We start from the raw sequence: 20,590 nt of genomic DNA on the forward strand, positions 1-20,590 counted from the left end.
CTTTGCCTTTGATAATTCAGTGCCCTAATAGAAGGACACAACATTCCCGCAAAAAACTCTAAACCCTTCCATAGCTGCCTATCGCTTTCCGCCGCTAACGCTACACACAAAGTTATGCACAAAGATAACAAGTCCCTTGCCTTCCACCAGCCCTTGTTCCTCTCCCGTACATTTTTTTTCCCTTTAATGTTTGCTTCCATGCTCATTTATTCCAAGTGCTCATTTTATAACTCAAAAGGAATGCCTTAAAAAATTTCCACTGTCTTCTGAAGTGAAACAAAACCCTTTAATCTTCGAGGCTTTTCTAGGAGAGCGCTGTTGCTCAAAAGAAGTTCAAAAGAACTCCTAATGTAAGAACTTTTCTGATGGGGGGGAGTGTGTGATTAACCTAGAGTCTGAATTATGCTTGTCTAACTTAATTTCCAGTTTAAGAGAATCACTTTTTTCCCCGTTACTTTGATAACTGCCAACATTTACATATATTACACAGTGCTTCCAACATTAAAATACTCTGACAATCATACCTTCAACTCTAAGTTAAAATGTTAACGACTCCAGAAAAAGAATAGCTGTTTGTAGCAAGGTTGTGATTAGACGTACTTTAAGATTCACAGTAGGGTTCTGAATTGTCATAAATCCCCTAGACGTAACTTTCATGATGCTTTTCATCTTCTAACGTGTGGTGACCCACCTAATAAAGAGCAATAATATCCTTCCTCTCTAGACATCATTTGCTATCCCTATTTACCCAAGCTGGCAAAATATAGAAAGATGATTTCTTCCAGCCTTTTTAATTACCAAAATGCAACTTGCTTTTAAAATACCATAGTCTCCCTTGAGATTTCAGGAGAGCTGGAGATCACCATGGCAATAAGAAAATGGTGCCAGCATCATCTTGGCATCAACTCGTTACACATCTCAGGAGACTTTCGCACGGGAGAAAATTGAACTTGTGTAAAAAGCAGGCGCTCTCTCCCTTCAATCCTTTATTTTGGGAATAAAATGACAAATTTCATGTTACAGAAGGTAAATAAGAAAATGTTGTAACCATATGCCTTCCGCTAATATACACAATTAAAATGCAATATCAATCTGCTCTCCTGGTATGTAAAGTAAAAATGGAAAGTTAACAGACAGTAGCCCACATATGACGTCCATGTGCGAGTTCTGCTTCAGTCCTTCATGCTTTACTGATCTCTCATGAACCAATCTCTCTGGCTGTAAGAGGGGTTAACGCATCGAAGCTCATGGAATGTGGGTGTAATCTCGTTGCATCCTGTCATTCATAGGTTTGTTCATTCATTCTTTCAGTCAACATTTTCTATCTACATAGAATAAGCTAGGCGACGGAGACTAGAGGTGGATCGGATCGCGTGGAGTAACGAGTGCATAGCAGAGTGGGAGCGGAATATATGCACGTGTGCAATCATGAAAGGACGTGGTACGTGTGGCGGGAGACATTTGCACAGGGTATTATAGAAATACTGAAATATAATACCATGTATAATCTTAAAAATAATATGAGAGAATTATAATGTTAAAATAAATGTCACAAGGCAAACACCATGATATCATAACATACTAGTACATATATATTAGTAGTAAGATAATACTATTAATTCTAACTATCTCCACTTGCTCCCCCCTCCTACGGTGTAAAATACCTGTTTCACTCTTCTGTTTCGGTGAACCATTCCTAGCACGTTCCAAGGGACTTTTTTTCTTTTCTAAAGATTCTGAATTTATTTATTCATGAGAGACACACAGAGAAACGCAGAGACATAGGCAGAGGGAAAGCAGGCTCCCCACGGAGATCCCGATGCAGGACTCGATCCCTAGGACCCCGGGATCACACCCTGAGCCAAAGGCAGATGCTCAACCACTGAGCCATCTAGGCACCTCTCCAAGGGACGTTTTAATGTGCATTTGATGCCCCCAGCAATACCTGCCTCTATTTCATCACTTCAGCTAGAAGAAGCACTCATAACTCCAAGAGGGTGGAGGCTGAAAAGTAAAGGGTGAGTTTTCCTTTGAGAAGCTGTATCTGGGAAAGCAGGGCTCTGCATTGGTCCCTTCGTGGGTTCTTGGGAGCTCTAGTTATAGCATTATTTTGTGTCCTCCTAAGGTAAACTGATGACTGGAGAAAACCTTAGATCCTTCCTCCAAACCTAACGCAGAATTCCTGGTGGAATTCAGTGCCTCTGAATATATTTTTTTTCCCCGCCGTTAACGCAGAGAATTTGCTGATGGGACAATCAGGATGGCTCAATGAAATCAATGGGAATTGGCCTAAGAGATGCTTGGAACTAAGGGTCTGTGGAGATTTCCCTGGAGAGGGAAGTCCAGGGGAATGGGGAAAAGAAGAGTTTGGCAAAATCAGAGTCAAGCTTCTTGCTTCCTCGCTATGGGGCACCATAAAAGCCACTTAGGCTTTCAGGACCTCCGTTTCCTCATCTAGAAAGTCAGGGTGGTGTTTACTTTTGCTGCCTAAGTTTCCTTGAGATAATGACAGTAAACAGTCTGCATGTAATTAGCACTAAGTCAGTGTTGCTATTCCTCTGGTGCCCTCAATAGCTGTTAAGTCATCTAGCAGACACTTGCCATCACACTAGAAGGGGACTGGGGGACACTGGGCAAGGTAGCATTAAGGAAAAATTCAAATCCAAAGGGGAAGCCCGAATACAGACAGGGAGGTTTTACCTTCCGTTAACAACACATCCTTAGGTAGATGTGAACATTTACACACTGAAATTACATTTAAACCAAACAGTCATTCTGACTTTCCAATAATCCCAATGCTTAATGAGTGCAATGGAGTTTTATTTCCTTCATTCTTAGGGGAAGAGGGTGTGGGGAGAGATGGTAGATAAATAAGGTTTGTACAAGGCTGCTCCTGCTGCAGATGTAAGCAAGGATCTATTTGTACGTTACAAACATGAAAGTACAAATACGCCTACCAGCCCTAGACCTGAAGTTCTGTGCCTGAAACAGCAGTTAGCTGATATGTCATGTTCCGATATGAGGCTTCCTTCTCCAGACACAAATAAGTCTGAAATTGCTGAAGGAATACTAAACAACTAAAGAAATCCAAATGGCTCTCTGTTTATTCTCCTTAATGAGAACAGTGGTATGAGAAATATTTCACAAATGCTTCAGGGCTAGTAGTTTTTGAGAAAGTAATTGGTTTGAAAATTAACCTTTTTGTTTCAGAATAGGTCTATTGACTGTGAATGTTGGTGATGTTAGATTTCATGTCATAAATCTTGATCAGGGACAAACACCAGAGTGAGACTTCGTCAACCGCCTAGTCCTAATTTGCTGTGTAAGTAATTCCATTCTATGGGCCTCAGTTTCTCCATATTTCAAAAATTGGCTTTAGGATATTTCTTGGCCTTGGAGTTTCTGCGATTAAAATAGAAAAGAGAGAGAGAGAGAGAGAGAGAGAGAGAGAGGGAGAGAGACTCTGTAATTCTAAGGGACCAGCAAAAATTTATTGCTCAGTCTTGATTCAGTTTTACTAATTCCTCTTTTATCACTTAGTCTCTCGGCACCTTGTCGTTCTTTTCTGTTTTTAATAAGTGAAGGGCTGTCTTGAGAGATAGTAGCTGCCCATGTAAAGGAAGATTTATCTGATCATAAGGTGAGATGATTATCTTAAATCCTTGAAATTGATGTTCCCTAAATGAAGGACTCAAAAAGGACCCGATTTTGCACTGATCGGTCCTGGCAGTTTCAAATGAGTGATTTCAGTTTCGGGACCATTCCACGGTTTGGAATCATTCTATTTTCATTTGAGTGGGGTCAGAACAAACATAATGCATTTCAAACTGCCAGAGCCCATCAGTCTTTCACTTCCTAATCTGTATTTGTAAGTAAAATTGCAAGGGCTTTGGTGTATCAGAAACAGTGTGACATAGGTGAACTGATCAGAGTTTCTTCTCCATCATCTGGGATAGCATATGATCAAAGACAGATAATCACTGCTTGAGGTTAGATCTTTCCATATGAAAAGAGGCCAAAGTATACAATGCTCTCTATCTCCACTATTTGAACCTTGGTCAACAGAAATATACTGAAGCATGCCACGAAATTGCAATTACTTTAACAGCATTCAATTCTCTTTCTGGGGCTTAAAAATATCTTTAAAGATATTTAAAACATCATCTTCTATACGAAATAAAACACATTAAAATTACCGTATCTATATAGGAGGATGGTTGCAAACGCTATTGCTATTTCTAAATTGATTATTATCTTGATAGAGCCTGATTTCTAAAATCTAGAAGAGAGAGACTTGTTTCATGGAAACTCTGGTTTCTCGAACCATATTCAATTACTACATCCCCATGTGGGTTAGACTAAGCATTATATTTTTATAGATTATGTATTTTAAAGATTAAAATAAAAAACCATGTGCTTTCTCAAATTTGCATTTCACATATTGCATTTAGGTGCAAAGTCTTATGTTCTGTATCAATGAGAAATACAACTTCTATACTGGCTGGCTAAACAACTTCTATACTGGCTGGTTAAAGACAGAAGGAAACCGAAAGTTGGCACCTGGCATTGTATGGTATGATCTTAATGCAGTTTAATTTTAGCCGTAGATGCATCGAGCCAGATTTCTAATCTACTAGCAGATTTAAAGAATTTAAGTTCTTCTTAAGTACTGTGTATTTTTAAATTGTTTCAATTTTATACAATATTCCTTTTTATCAGACAGGGAATGTGTAACTGAAAGAAGGTACATGGAAGTCTAGACATGCATGAGAAAAGACACACTTCAGCAGAGAAACGTACCCTGGTCACCTCTAAATCTACATACAGTTGTCACCCAATGACATCTGCATGCTATGATGAACGAACGGGGTGTGCCAACAACATGGATATTTCCCTGAGGTGAGAAAGAAGACAGTGGCAAGCATTCTTGCTATACAAGGACCCATTCCAGAAATGCTTGTTACAAGTAATGCAAAGGCCTACAGTCATGGCTTAACTCAAAGCCCTAAAGGAAAGAGCTGTGACCAAGGGCAGCCTTTTCAATTTCAGGAGCATTTCTATGAACAGAGTAGTCAGACATACAGAAAATAATGTGCAGCGATGTAATAAACACTGGCCTCTACCTATGAAACTAAGAATACATTATGTATCAATTAAATGGATTTAAATTAAAAAATCTATTAAAAATGAATAAAACAAAAACTGATTTATACTTTGAAAAAAAAGGAGAGAGAGAGAAAATAATGTGTAGATTATCATTAAAAGGCAAATCCCCAAATCTTAGAGTAAAAAAGAGGAATAAACACAGCTTTCATTGAACTATTAAGTCCCAACCTGTCTTCTCAGAGATGCAGAGCCTACAATGATGGACGTTGACCAGTCTCATGGCTAAATGGGATTTGGCAAAGAACATAGAGGTTCTCACCCCCGAATGCAGTTCAAATAGAGTCTTATTTTGAAGAGCCAAACAGAGAGGCAGAATTTATGTCCATGAAGGCGATCAAGGTAGGAGTACATACTAGAAGAATTTCTACAAAAGATGGCAGAACATAGAAAGCTTCTCAAAGACTCTATATCCTTTTTATAAAACTCTTATATTCTTAGCATGAATGGACAGAGAGGGCCAGATCAAATATTTCTGAGTGGTTCAATTAAGACCAAAAATCATAATAGCTCCAAAATGAAAGGAGCTCCAGTTTCCAGCAGTAGAGGGTTAATTCCACAGGGACATGGGCTGTGTCTGTTTTATCTGTTATTGTATTTTCAGAAACTAGGGCAGGATCATGCAAAGAGTGAGCACTTAATAAATATTTATTTAAAGAATAACTGCTAAATGAAAAAAATCACACATTTCACAAGATGAAAAATTATACAATCATTAAAATAAAAATCTTAAAGTAGAGAAAAAGAGCATAATAACATAAATTTTAAAAGTAGGTTTCTAGATAAAAAGTATGATATAAATCTCATTTTATTAAACATTTTATCATATATGCATGGAAAAATATCTGAGCCCATGTTTTCTCCACAATATTGAATACTAAGAAGGTGTCAGAAAAAAAAAATCATTTAAAAACCTGTGATTTATTATCTATAAAGAATATATATTGTTGAAGTAATAAAGAATTTCTCTTAAAAATATAATAAAAGCTAAAACTTGCCAACATAACTATGAATAAATTCACCTCAAGCCCGTGGGACCTATCAGAATCTTCCAAATTGAAGTCTTTAGAAGTGATCAGAGTTTGGTAAAGAAAAATCCATGAGACAGGCAGAGTGAAACCACATCTCTGAGGCACCATTTGTGTGAGTAAAACAACTTCACAATCAATGTAAAATCTTATGGGTAACCGATATGAGGATTGAATTGATGGTTCTAAATATGCTGAGGTGACAAAATGCCAGGAAGGATCTGGGCCGTCTTGTACCTTTAAGCTGCATCCTATAAATAACATAGTTTAGAAGACCCACAAATGGAGAATTACAGGAGTCTAGACGTAAAGTAATAAAGGGGTTTACCAACATTTCCACACCGTTCTTGCTGAGCTGGGGGTTCGCTGCCAGGAGGATAAAACAATGCTCCAGTAGTGATGGCAGGATGTTTACTCAGTGATGAATCAGATGTCAACACGACACAAAGGCACTCATAACTTTGGGATGCTTTTAAAATCACATTCATAGAAGGGTTACCCAAAAAAGAAACTCAACTCAGCAAGCACTTGTAGCCAAGGAACTGAACTTTGGATGTGATTTTGATTCGATTCCATCAAACTGTGTGACAGCCTCTGATGATGTTCTACCTGGGTAAAATCCTCATGTAGAAGGGATGGGTGCTTCTCCTCATTCTGGATCAGCATATACTGTCGCAAATAATTGCCCCCAGAGAACCACTATATCCCTTGATTTCAGTTCCCTCTCTGCATTTTTCTGGTTTTCTTTACTCATTTGGATGCTTACCCTTTCCACAACACACGATAAAATATATGTAAATTACAAAGCATTATGAAATTGTTACTTCTTATTGCACCACTGTTAGGGTGTTTGAGAACAGGGAATATGTCTTATTCATTCTTCTTGTAAATGATTATTAAGTGTAATGCCAACTATAATTTTATATGTGGCTACTCTGTGTAGAAATTGTATTAAGGGCTCTATATGTAGCATTGCTGCTGCTCATAACCTCCTTCTAGATACTGTTCCCATTTTACAGAGAAAGATTAATCTGCAAAAAGTTTATTTTGCAAAGTAGCATAAAGCTACTACATATGATGAGATTGTATGTTACCTACTGTAGCCACAACTAGTACTAATAATTAAATAAGTCAGTGAGTGAAACACTTTGAGACCTGCCTCCAAAGATCTGAGTAGAATCATCTCATTCTACTCCTAAAAGAAACAAGACTCACTAGAATTTGAAATTGGTTGGGAAAATGCCTAGTTGAAATTAATACTCAGTATAAATTCAATTGGTTGAGCAATAGGTCTTACACTTACCCTACAACAAAACATAAATCACCAAACCAAAATAATTTCCCCCTTCTTCAAAAAAAAAAAAAAAAAAAAAAAGCAAATCTCTATGCTGTTGATGAAACCTGGGAGAAGTTAAATTCAAATAAATCAAAGACATTTTTATAGACATTTTTATTGTAGAACTTGTTAGGCCTTTTAATATGTTAATGGTTATCATGAAATGCCAAGAAAAGGCTATTATATAAATTATTTCTCAAACTTACTCCACCAAGGAACACTTTCTTAGTTGAGTTACAAATTGGACTGATTTCCTACGGATTATATCTTACAAAATTCCACCCTGGAGAAGCTTGAGCAATCAGAGCTCTTTAGGCTGCTTAGTGCCTTTATTGCTGACACGCAAATGTAGAAAGACCAGCTATGTTAGATCAGCATTTTATTTTGTGCAGCTATGTTTCAGAAAACATAATTTGGCCCATGGTAGACTGATATAATGAGCACTTTACTTTTTAACTGACATACATTGTTTTCTCAAGAAGAATAAAAAGTAATGTAGGAGAAATTTCCTGCATCATTGTATGCAAAGGAGTAGGGGATTTTTTTTATGAGATTGTAGGAAAAATTGCCTGATTGAGACATAAAGTAAAAAAAAAAGGACACAAAAGAAATCAGTGAAGTCCAAACCCAAATACTCAAAAGAAATGTTTTATTGGAAAAAAAAAAAACTATCAAAGAGAAAAATATTGGTAAATATGATAGTGTTTCCTCATTTTCTGTATACACATACAATTGGATAGTCAAGATGAAAATTTAATAAAGTTGAATTTAATATATAAATGGATGTTTTAAAATTTGAATATCATTATTCTGTAATTTATTTGGAAAAAATAAGGAATAAGGATAAAAAAGTCTAAAGAGAAAAAAAAAACGAGAGCCTTCCTCTATTACACTGAACTTACTATAAACTTAGTATAACAAAACAGTGGAGTAACAGTGCAGAATATATACATTTATATATAAATGTATATATATACATTTATACATTTATAAATGTAAATATATATATATATATATATATATATACAGACATATCTGATAGAGCAAAATGTCCTGAAATAGACTCTACTGCACCAGAGATTTAATAAGGAATACAGATTAAAATTCTAATAATGGATTAACTTTCTGGGGGAAAAATGGATCCTCATATGACATATACATAAACTTCTAGATAGACTAAAAGATTTTATGTTTTATGTTTTATAACAGTATTTTGTAAATTACTAGGAGAAAATAGTATATATTTATGGAAACTTATAATGGAAATTTTTTTAAAGCTGAGAATGAATTCAAGATACCTAAAATATTAGAAGACTTTACTACATTTTAAATACCTTCATGTGAAAAACAACATAAAAACAGCTACTGGGGTGAAATATAAATACTGAATATAATAAGCAGAATTTTACTACATCTTAAAAATAACAAGAGTACTTATAAATGTCAAAAATCTGACATTGTTTTAAAAAAATAAAATCAAGCAGAAAATTCAGTGGAAAGTGAGTAGATCAAGGTATCAAGTATAGAACTTCAACAGAAAGAACTAATATGTACATTTTAAAAATAATTATTATTATTTATTACATAGGCAAAATGATAAAAAATGACACACTAAACAATTGGTAGTATTCATCTTTCTATAGTAAAATGATTTTACTTTTACTTATTTTTTTTACAAATTATTTTACAATAAACATATAATTAGATTTTTAGAATTACAAAATTAATACAAGTTATCTTTTTAAAGTCATGATATATTTTTAAGGCATACACTTTGATAGAATATTAATTTTTTTATATTAATGTTTTTGAGCACTATTTAATTCATTAGAGAATTCCCACAATATGACAATGAATGCGTGAAAGAAAAATCCTGACTTTTAAAATATTCATTTCTCTAAATGGGTTAAAAGGACAGATTTGAGTGAAACTACAGGTGATTTTTATAATGTTTAATTTTTTTCTGAATTTTCCAAATTTCCTGGAAAGTCCATTCTACATTTTTAGAGTTAGAAAATACATATTTAAATAAAATATCTTAATTTCTATTGCTATCATAAACTTAGAGAGCTTATTGGAGAGTCTTATCGAAAAGTGTGCTTCAAAAAAAGCAAAGGATGAGATACGGTATAAAAAATGGGATTCAGCATGCCTGTCTTCCACATGATGATTCACATTTACTTTTGAATTCTGACACTAGTTTTTAAAATACAAAAACAATTACAAAAAACACACTACCTAACCTTCCAAAAAGTCATATTTTATTATTCATTTGCTGATGATATTCAACAAATGTGAAGTATGTATATTGCGCATTAAGGGAACACCAAGAGAGACGACAAATGACAAGTTCGTAGCTTTACAAAGATGATACGTCATTCTCCTATTGAGACAAACATTAGTGTCATCTGATTTTTATGTTTCTTGGCAGGTCTGAAGGAAAGTTTCAAGAACAAAGAGACAAGACAAATTAAGTGGGACCAACCTAGTGAGAAGCAGAAGTACAAACTCCACCTGCTAAATAAGTAGCATCCCATATATTGTCCTTTATAAAATGTTAAGTAATTCTACAGAGGTTTTACGTGTCTCTTCTATAGTTTCAGTAATTCTCTGCAATGGTCTCACATATATGTGCTTCCTTAAAAAAGATTATTATATCAATAGGTACCTCTGGTAGATTTTATTTTATTTCATTTTTGTTTGCTCGTTTCAGTTTCCCACGTGATCGTGGTCACAAAAATGTTTTGAAAACGTCATCCATAACTAAGGATCAAAAGGAAATAAGATCCTTTAACAATGCTTATTTATATCAATTCATTGGAATGAAGACTAATTGTATCTGTAGTTACATAATTACCTTCTAAAATGAATTTCACTCAATACATCCAAACTGATGGGAAGAAATAATAGTATCACAGTCTATCTAGAAATATGATAAGTAATATCTCAAATTAAAGAGAAACTCAATGTATGAATATTCAGCATAAATATGCAAACTATTCTATACCAAGGCACCATATCTAAACCCTGCCACCAGGCTTAAGCTATTAGCTATAACCAGGTGGACAATAGAGATATTTAGAATATGAAGACAAGAAGAAATTTCTCCCCGAATACTGGTTTTCTATTATGTCATCCAGTAGATATTTTCATGTTGCAATTATGTTGCACACCCATTCCATTTATGATGAAACATATGGAAACTTAATTCTCTGAGAAGGTGAACAATAAGCCCTGGGAATATCACTCACTTTCAACAGATTGAAATAGTCTGATCACCTCCTGCCATTCCCTGCCTTTCTCTGAGTATAGACCCCTGCCTCTTTGGATCTCAGCATGCGATTCTCATTAATGGCAGTAGAGGGGGGTGCTGGAGCTCTAGGTGACCATGCTTGTGCATTAAACCAGACTTTTGCAAACCACTAGGCTCATGGGCTAAGGGGAGAGGAGTGGGAATTTCCCAGTCCCAGTAATGCTTTCTGACATATAAAGAGGGAAAATAGTTACACCTTTCACTGCATCACTGTGGGAAACTAATTTGTTTTGACATACTGAGAAATAATCTGATGTTCGTATTTATTCAGAAAAAAAGCTGTATTAGTTAAAAACAAATTTCACGAATAAAACCAGGGCTACATAATCAGACATGTACATCTATTGAGCATGTCTGATTCATAGGGAATTAACCATCGCTCATATACTTCTCTTTAAAGGAATCTAATTTCTATCACTTTGAAATCTTTCCCAACTCCTCTCTCTAGCACTGCTAGGACCCAGGACACAGCTGTCTCCAGGAGCACATGGAAACATTATACCCAGAACACTAGCGGGCATTGATCCGACCCGCTTGTCTCATGCTTCTCCTTCCAAAAGGCCTTATAAATGATCTTGATTGAAGAGCTATTTCAATACTATTCTTGGCACAACGACAGTCACTGAAAACCTTTCTGAGCTACAGCCGGTTTCACAACAAGCTGACACACCACCTTATTTATTTATCTTCAGTTTCTGAAAACCTAATAGCTAAAATTCTCTTTAAATTTAAAAATCACAAAATCACCACTCTCGCCAAACTCTTCTGGTTGGGAAGGGCTTATAGAAATATATTGGGCCTTAGAGATAACAGAAAGAAAATGGGGGCGGGGTGGAAACCCCAAAGAAACCATAGTGAGTGTGATAAGGGACTCGGAGTTACAAGTATTAAAAGAGATGAATTGCATTAACCCCTGCCCTTCCCCATTATATTCACTGCCCACTGGAAACAACAACAGAATTACTAAAATCCCACACTCTCTAATGGGATGGTAATAGGATTCAGAGGCCATTAGGGTAAAGGCAATCCATATTTTACACTGTAATAAGCTCAGACTGAAGATACTGTGCCCCTCCTCAGAGATCAACAATTACCAATTTAACATTAAGAAATCCACAAGCACTTTCAGAACTGCAAAATAAACCGAAGAGTCCAAGTTCTATTTTTTTATATCTGTATGTATTTTTGTAAGTAAAGTCATTTGCTAAATTGAAGTATGCATAAGTTTTTACTCTGATATTGATGATTCCTCATTCCAGGTTGCTTTGGAAAGGAGAGATATTGTGATTGTTCGAAGGTGGTTATAATTTTCTACAAATGAAACATATCTTCTTGAGGCAAGCACAACTCATTTTTCAAAGAATTACCTTTTTTTCTTAAAAAAATATTTTCTCATTCAGGAAGAAATCTAATAAACTATTTTTGGTTTGAAGAGTTTCTACAAAAGATACACAAGGGGGTTTAATAGGATACTCTTCAGAGAAGGAAAAGAAGAGAAAGGGATGGACGTCTTGACATCATCTTAGGAGCAAAAACAAGGTCAGGGGTGTATGTAAAATATTTAAAAATAGAAATTACAGTTGTGAACTCAAATCATTTAATCTGCATATTTTCAGGGGCATAGTAAACTGACCAGCTTTTTTATTTTTTTTATTTTTTTTATTTTTATTTATTTATGATAGTCACAGAGAGAGAGAGAGAGAGAGAGGCAGAGACACAGGCAGAGGGAGAAGCAGACTCCATGCACCGGGAGCCCGACGTGGGATTCGATCCCGGGTCTCCAGGATCGCGCCCTGGGCCAAGGGCAGGCGCTAAACTGCTGCGCCACCCAGGGATCCCCTGACCAGCTTTTTAATGTTTATTAGTATGACTTAAAATAATTTTATGATTTGCTTAAAATTTGTATAAAATTATTATCTAAAGAACCTCTAGGATGGCTGCTGGTTGTTGATGTTTTTGTATAATATAGAAAGACAATGCATTTTTAGAAAAATATTTTGATTGATGAGTTCTTAAATTCTTTCCAGAGATGAAGAAAAGGATTTGCTTATTATTAATCTCTACATATTCCTTTTTTCAACCTCCCTGACACAATATTAAAAAATAAAATCTTTTTAGCCTCCCTGGCACAGTATTAAAAAATAAAATCTCTGATAAAAGGCAGCAAATATTACCAAACTATAGAATAATAGCCAGCTGCCCTCCTCCTCCACGTCATATCAGGTATGCTTTAGTTCTTCCTGAAACCTCCATTATTCTTCCTGAACAACAATATAATTCCAAGGTTGCTTTCATCATATCAATATATGGAGTGAATCTCATTGTATATATATATTTTTTATAAAATGCTCCCTCCTGTAGACAATAAAAACAAACAACAGTGAGCACAGGGTTTGATAATAAAGGCAGAAGGTAATTTAAAATAAGAGTGAAAAGGAAGAAGGAGGAAGAGGCGGAGGAGAAGAAACCATATCTGAATGCTCTTTCTATCATATTCCTCATACCTCTCAACAAACTTATCACACATTTGTGATTAAAAGACAGTAATACCTGGAATGCAGCTGACTAAAATCACAAAAGATTAAAGTTGTTCACTCCTTACTTCCAAATCCAGTCTTAACCGTATACGGGGGTTCTATGAGAATAATTTTCTACTTTGAGAGTATGACTTGAATGATCCTAAACAACAACACATAGAAATGAAATGGGTTCTCTGACAACAACTGCACAAACCAGATGCTACTTAGTCATCTAAATGCTCTATCTATGGAGAGCAACAGTGTGGGGGTCTGGGAAATCTTGTGGTAGAGATGCAAACAGAAGTCTCAAGGTGTTAAATGGAGGATTGGGACCTGTTAGGGTTCTTTCAATTATAAGGAACCAGGAGTAGTTCCATCTGTTAAAGAGAATTCAAAGGCCTTACTGAAATATTTAGGGAGGAGCGTAGATCTTCACATAAAATGACCTTGGTCCCCTAGGGACAACTAAAAAGAAATAAATGTATATTTATTCTGCATTATCATGTCTAAATCCCTACTTAAACCATATTCATGGTGCTCAGGGTCTAGTTCTTTTTAAGTAGTTCTGATGGCCAAGGCTCCCTATCTTGAAACCAATCACTAGAGTAGAAAGGAGAGTCACCATTTTGGGGCTTCACTAGAATAAGTCTACCATCGATCATAAATAACATCACCACAGCCTAAGGAGAAAAATACAACTAAAAAGTGTACAACTGCATCTAACTAAGAGGTTGGTTCCATTCTATGACTTAGGGACCTGGATCGATTTCAAGGTAGGTAAGGAGAGGCAGAAGAAAGGTGACCCCTAAGACTACTAACCTGTCCTTGAGTAAGACATGAGTCCAAGCAAGGGTGTGAATCCTTCCCAGTCTCGTGAAAGAGATGATAGCTTCTTTTTTACTTTATCAGTGCATTGTGATTATTTATGTATTTAAACATCCGTTCAAGAGTTACAAGTTAAATAAGCTTTATGCTGCCAGGTATCTTACTAGGTATCATAATACATCAGTGCACAAGCTAACCGCAAGGTTCCTGCCCCCTCTGAACTTAAGGGCATGTGGAAATGGACAAACTGGCAGTCATGTAAACTGAGAACATTGTTATAATAAAGGAGATGTGTTGTCGCAGGGTCACAAAGGGAGCTCCAAATTTAGACTTAGGTTGTAGTAGTCCAGGAATCTGGGAAGAAGCAACATTTAAGCGGAAACCTAGAAGATGAATAGAAGATGCAAGCCAGAATGTTGGAAGAAGACAAGAAGGATGAGCATTTGCAAAGACAGCTGGAAGAACTGAAAGGGATGGAACAGGGAATGTAGCAGTTTGAGAGAGGAGATGTGGGGGCACAGAGGCAGGGGAGATGATGCCTGGGCAGCACCCCATTACACTATAAATTCCTTGAGAACAAGAAATACATTGTTCTTTCTCATTCAATAATGTGGCAACGAACAAGCAGATTATCCATTGGAAGCGGTCTATCAATACTTATCAATTATCTCTTGGTGATAACGGAAGCCACTCTGGCCTAAAGTTCTTTGAAATACTCCACACGATCATTTTCCAAAAATGCTTAGTAGGTTTTTTTGGTTTGTTTGTTGTGTGTGCATGTGTTTAAAATTGTTCTGCTTTCACTGCCCTCCATCGCCTCCTACTGTCTTATTTCTGACCACGCCCTTCTAAGCATTTTGTATTTGCAGCCCCAGATTAGGATTTATCATGGAGGAAACTGAGCTTAAAATGCCATCCACTAGGGTGTAAATAGGCAGATATGGGAATACATTATTGATAAATTAGTTCCCAGGGTGAGTGATATTAATGTGTGCAAGACATATTACGTTCAACATCATGCAACGTCAAGTTAAATTCAGAAATTAATTTCTATCACACGAGATGGTGTGTAAGAGCACTGGCAACTCTATGATCAGATAGCTCATAGCTACATGCCATCATTTTCTACACTTTTTGTGCATGACTTTTTTAGAGAAAAACTTGATAAACATGCTCAACTGTGCAGCAATTTGCTGAACTGTCAACATTTTTAGCCTTATATATAAAATAAATCACAATTTTCTAATACATTTTCCAACATCAGGGACATTTAGTTCATAAGAACAAATAGAATTGCAACATATAAATCATCAAATCATTCATTTGTAAGAGTTGAGGAAACTGAATTGGCAGCTAGAATAGAAATAGGTTTTGGATATAATAGTCAAATGTTTAAAAACAATTTACCATTGGGTTCTGGTAATATTAAAATATCTTCAAAAAAGGATTCTAGAGAATTACAGTCTCATAATAAACCACAGTCAAGTAATTAAAATTTGAGTTTCTGTCAAGGTTCTTGCCATGTAAATGTTCATTTATCTGAAATTTGCTTAAAACAAATAGATTAGATTCATTTCAGGAACAAGAATGACATGACTTTTTTGTTAACACTGATTAATGATTTTAGTTCCTAATGTCATTAGTAGACTATTATCATTTTGCCATTTGAAAAATGGTCTCCAGAATCTCTAGGTCTCATCTAGGTTTGCCCATTTCTTATATTCTACTGACCTCTAGAGACTATATGTGTGTGTATATAAATCACATACGATATGTGGTTATAAATACATACAACATATACATCATAAATGACATACAAATTAGGAATAAAAGGATCTTAACCATAGAAGCCCATTTCATTTTTAGAAAAAATATGTACATATTATTTACATATATTTTCAAACAGACCCTTAGGTATACATGTTTAATAATAAGCATGTTGATAGCACTTTCCGTGTTCTACTTGTATAAGACTCACCGAAAAGTGAATTTCAAACAAACTAACCCTATCTTTGCTTTGTGACTTTCCAGCAGTAAGGAATAATAGAGAATTTGGGCACACTGGCCAAGCTTTTCCATAAAGCCAAATATATTTTTAGTTGAGATTAGATCACTTTATGTGAGGATATGCTTCCCCCAAATCATGCTTGCTGTATTTCTTTTCTAGCCCTCCTCCTGACCAGGCAAAGCATGTCAAATTTAGATGTACCCAGTGAGAGCTCAGATGGCTTGGTAAGCCTTGAATTTTTTCTCTGTGTTTCCAATTGCTAAATATATTCATGAACGTAACATTCAACATTAAAATAATTTCTGATTCAGGACTAGATCATGAACTCCTTAAGGGTTAGGTCTGGTTCGCCTTGGCATCCTTGCTACCTAGCACACTGACATTAGATTGCGGGAAATGAATAATGTCAGCTGGAGAAAAGTGCAGTATCTTACCAGGCACATAGCCACGCCATATCTTACTAGGAATATACCCATTATCTCTCTACTTCTGAATATTTATAGTAGATAAAGATACGAATATAGATACTGATACAGAGATGGAGGTAGAAGCATGTACATATATATAGAGAGAGAAAGAGAAACATATATGCATGAATATATGTATAGATATATGTGTAAATGAGGCACCTCCCCATCTATACAGAACTCATGACTAGACTTGTCAATTATTTTTCTAATAGTCATTGAAGTTTTCCATTTTCAGTACTGTATACTACATTACTGTTTAAATTCTCATTTAAAATATGGGTGGAAATAAAATAGAATATGGGTGGAAAACCACTTGTCATTACACTACGTCACCAATCATACCTCAGCATTAAAAACTCCAAATAGATTTCTCTCTAATATACTCAATTTTAATCTAGTGATAATATGTTTAGGATCAAGAGCGTTTTAACATTTTTTTTTTTGCCCTTCAGTATATCTGTGTTAGCTATATTTTGTCATTTACATCATATTACATAGTAGATTTAGAAACAGAAACATCTTGCAGAGTTTGATTAGGCACCTTAGAGTGCAACTAATTATTATAGACATGTTTGTCAGAAAAGGATAGTATGAAAGAAGAGTCAATTATTTGCTGAGACATTGTTACCAAGTGGCAGATACAACCACAAGACTTTGAAAATGTCCAAGCCACAACTGACATATAAGAAAAAGAAAGGAAATCAAATTGTGATTCTGCAGTGATTTCCAGTAGGTGGAATCCTGCGGCCTATTCTATAAATTTGGAAAGGTGCTGGGAATGCCAACGTCCCTATAAACTTCCTATACTTTGACCATTTCAGCCTAATTCTATCTAAAGAGGCTTTACGGTCTTTAAAGTCCTCTGGGACTCTGAAGACCTCCAGGGGGGCAAATCCTAAATATAAATAGTTTATCAAAGATTGACTGGCAGTGAGCTGGTGATGGAAATGGACTGGAAATGGTGTTGGAGATTAACTCAGTGGGGCCTGCACACCAATAATCCATGTGTGTAGTTAATACCAGAGGAATATGCTAATCAGAACCCTGACGACCCGCACAAGGTACACTGGCTTGATCTGTGGTCTTATAAAATGCCAACGAGGCACAATATCCAACTAGTTAATTCAAAATAGTAGTTGGTTTGAATGATAGGTGAGGGGGATGATATAAGCCAGAACAATGAAACCAATTACTTGACATTATTCAGGCAGGTTGATTTGCTTTTTGCCTCTTAAACATGACAATAAAATATTTGTATAAGAATACCTATAGTAAATACATAAACAGAAAGAGGGGCACCATAATTGAAATTTAGTCAGAGACTAGTTTCAAATTTTAGTGAATTTAAATTTTAGTGAATAGCTTTAAAAACCTAGCCACTCAGACTTTTTACATAATTAGGTCTTCTGAAAGATAATTCACTGGTTTGGATTTTGCTGCTCAAATATGCCCTTCCATACCATTAGCAGAGGTGCCAATGATTAGAGAAATGATTCACGTCAGGTAGTTAGAGAAAAGACAGGGGAGTCAGAAAAGAAATCTGGATAATCCCTATGCTGGAAATTCAAACCCTGGATAATCAGGACTGTACTATATATGCAATTATGATTCTGTCCAGTTAAGAGAAATTTGTAATCCACTCAGTTTCAAGCCTATAAAGTCACATTTCTCAAAAACTTGTATTTTGGCCTCCAATGGCTTAAAAAGTTCTCCTTGCTAGATTGTCTCCAATTACAGAAATCCTTCCCAAGTACAAGGCTGCAGAAGTATATTAAACCTGTAGGATACCATGTAGCTAGCTGTTTTACAGAGCTTTACAGAGCACACAATCCTGATGCATGATGTAATACTCCTGAAGCAATTCACCACAATCTGATAACACTATTTGTCCAACTCACAAATGTTATCCAATATATGCAGGGAAAGGAAGGAATTGTCTTTGCATAGAAAGTTCAGAACAGTAAGCAAAGGGAGGTATAAATAAATTTATATTAACTTTAACAATCTTTCCCCCACCCTAATGCACACACACACAAAGATTTCATGGGTAAAGAAACTCAGGATGGCTAGAGATTCCAAACATTTTGGGTCTATGCAGCAATAATAGAGTTACTGCAATGACCACAGATGTGTGAGTCAGGAAAAGGTCTGGCCACAGCTGTCTGCCAGAAAAACTGAAGTCAATGGTGAAAAAACAGCTCAAGTGCAAGGCTCAACTTCAGTACTACATCAAAATGTGGTTGATGCCTAGCAAATAACAGTTAATAATAGAGTTGTAAATTTCCATTGTATTAACATGCATGCCTCCAGTGAACATAAGGGTGTGTATGTTATGGATTCGTGAGTGCTGATTTTTCCAGGGTTTTCAGAACTCTCTGGAAGCACACAGAAGCAAAAACAGTCAAATGAGGCAGGCTGGAGGAAACAGGGGGAAAAAAACCCACCTACATTCAAGGTATGAAACAATAATTTCTAAGCCTCTGGGATCTATTTTTTTCCCTTGCATTGTAATGCAGTCAAGTGCATGAGTGATGCCTTTTGTGTTTGATAATGTCAAGTGTGAATGTCATGGGCAGCCCCCATCTCTGATGGTATTAAAATGGTGGGAAGATAAAAAGCTTAGAGAAGTAAATGGAACAAATTAGATTAAAGTGGTTGGAGGACAAGGCAAGGCAATCATCTATAGCTTGGTTCCAAGGTGATGTTGGTAACCCTGTTCACCTGAATAGTCTGGTTAAATCAATTTCTGAGAAAAAGGGTGGCACTCCACTTACCTAACTGTGCTAATAATTATTTCTGCTCCTTCTCATTATGAAGTCTGTTGGGCGCAAGAAAACATCTTAAATGTTAACATATAAACCTTCACTATATAGTTAGAGGAATCTCCACAGCTGAATTTGTCAAATACACTACACATCTAAGAGTTCAAGGTAAGTTAGTCAAGGTTTCTAGAAAGTAACTGACACATAGGCAATTCAAAGAAGTAATTAATTTCAACAGATAAAGTATATACCTTCTCAGAGAGGATGAAAACTTTTAAAGAGCATAAGATTCCATCCTAAACAATCTCCGAAAACAGGAAATGAACATCACATTAATTGATTATATCCAAATAGTATGCAGAGAATATAACACATTCTAAATTACAGGTCTCATCTCTGACAAATAGTGAAGGTTTTTCTTACGAAAACAAATGCATATACACAGAATCCCTGTCTAATGAGGCCATGACATCTACAGTACATACAAGAAATTGCAATAATTATAATAGGAAGGTGTTTCTCGGAGCCATTCTCCCTCCTTGTGACAGTGTTTCTCAACCTTACCACCTCGGTCTAGGATAATGCAATAGATTAGCCTCTGGTTTCTGGCCTCTAGACAAGGGGTTCTCACTTGTTTTGTTTTGTTTTTTAACAACATCCCTAAAAAAGTAAAGCAATATCCCACTAGTAACAATAGCTCCCTTAGGCCACAGTATAATTGGAGAGCAGATGGTCCCTAGATAGACATTTCAGCATCTGTTGGGTGGGCAGGAGTATAGTATGGACCCACTATTCCACTCCTTCCCTATTCTCTTCCGAGGGAACTCTTCTTGAAGTTTTCAGATCTCATCTTTTCAGTAGCTATTAAATCGCTCGACCCGCCACTCAAGGCTCTCAATCATATTGGCATTACTCGTTCTTTTTGGTATTACATACCACATGACCCCTCACTTTGCTCATCGAGATTATTTTGTATCTTCACCTTTCGCTCCTAATTCAAAGACTTCCACCTTCAGGATCCTCTCAACCTGCAGTGAGAGGAACCTCTCTGTTCCATTCTCTTAAGGAAGGAGTTAGAACTGGGTACATTTTAATCCACTAGGCAATTCTCTAGGTATGGGTCACATCTTGTGTCTTCCTAAGATTCTCAGTGAGAAGACAGACAT

At 36.0% G+C, this 20,590-nt stretch overlaps 1 protein-coding gene across 5 annotated transcripts in view; it reads right to left on the bottom strand.

Annotated features, from left to right (window-relative positions):
• Positions 1-20,590, bottom strand: part of TENM2 (teneurin transmembrane protein 2) — a 1,505,907-nt gene that overhangs the window by 625,703 nt on the left and 859,614 nt on the right. The window lies entirely within an intron of this gene.

Source organism: Canis lupus, chromosome 4, assembly GCF_048164855.1.
Source record: "Canis lupus baileyi chromosome 4, mCanLup2.hap1, whole genome shotgun sequence".
Classification (NCBI taxonomy): Eukaryota; Metazoa; Chordata; class Mammalia; order Carnivora; family Canidae; genus Canis; species Canis lupus.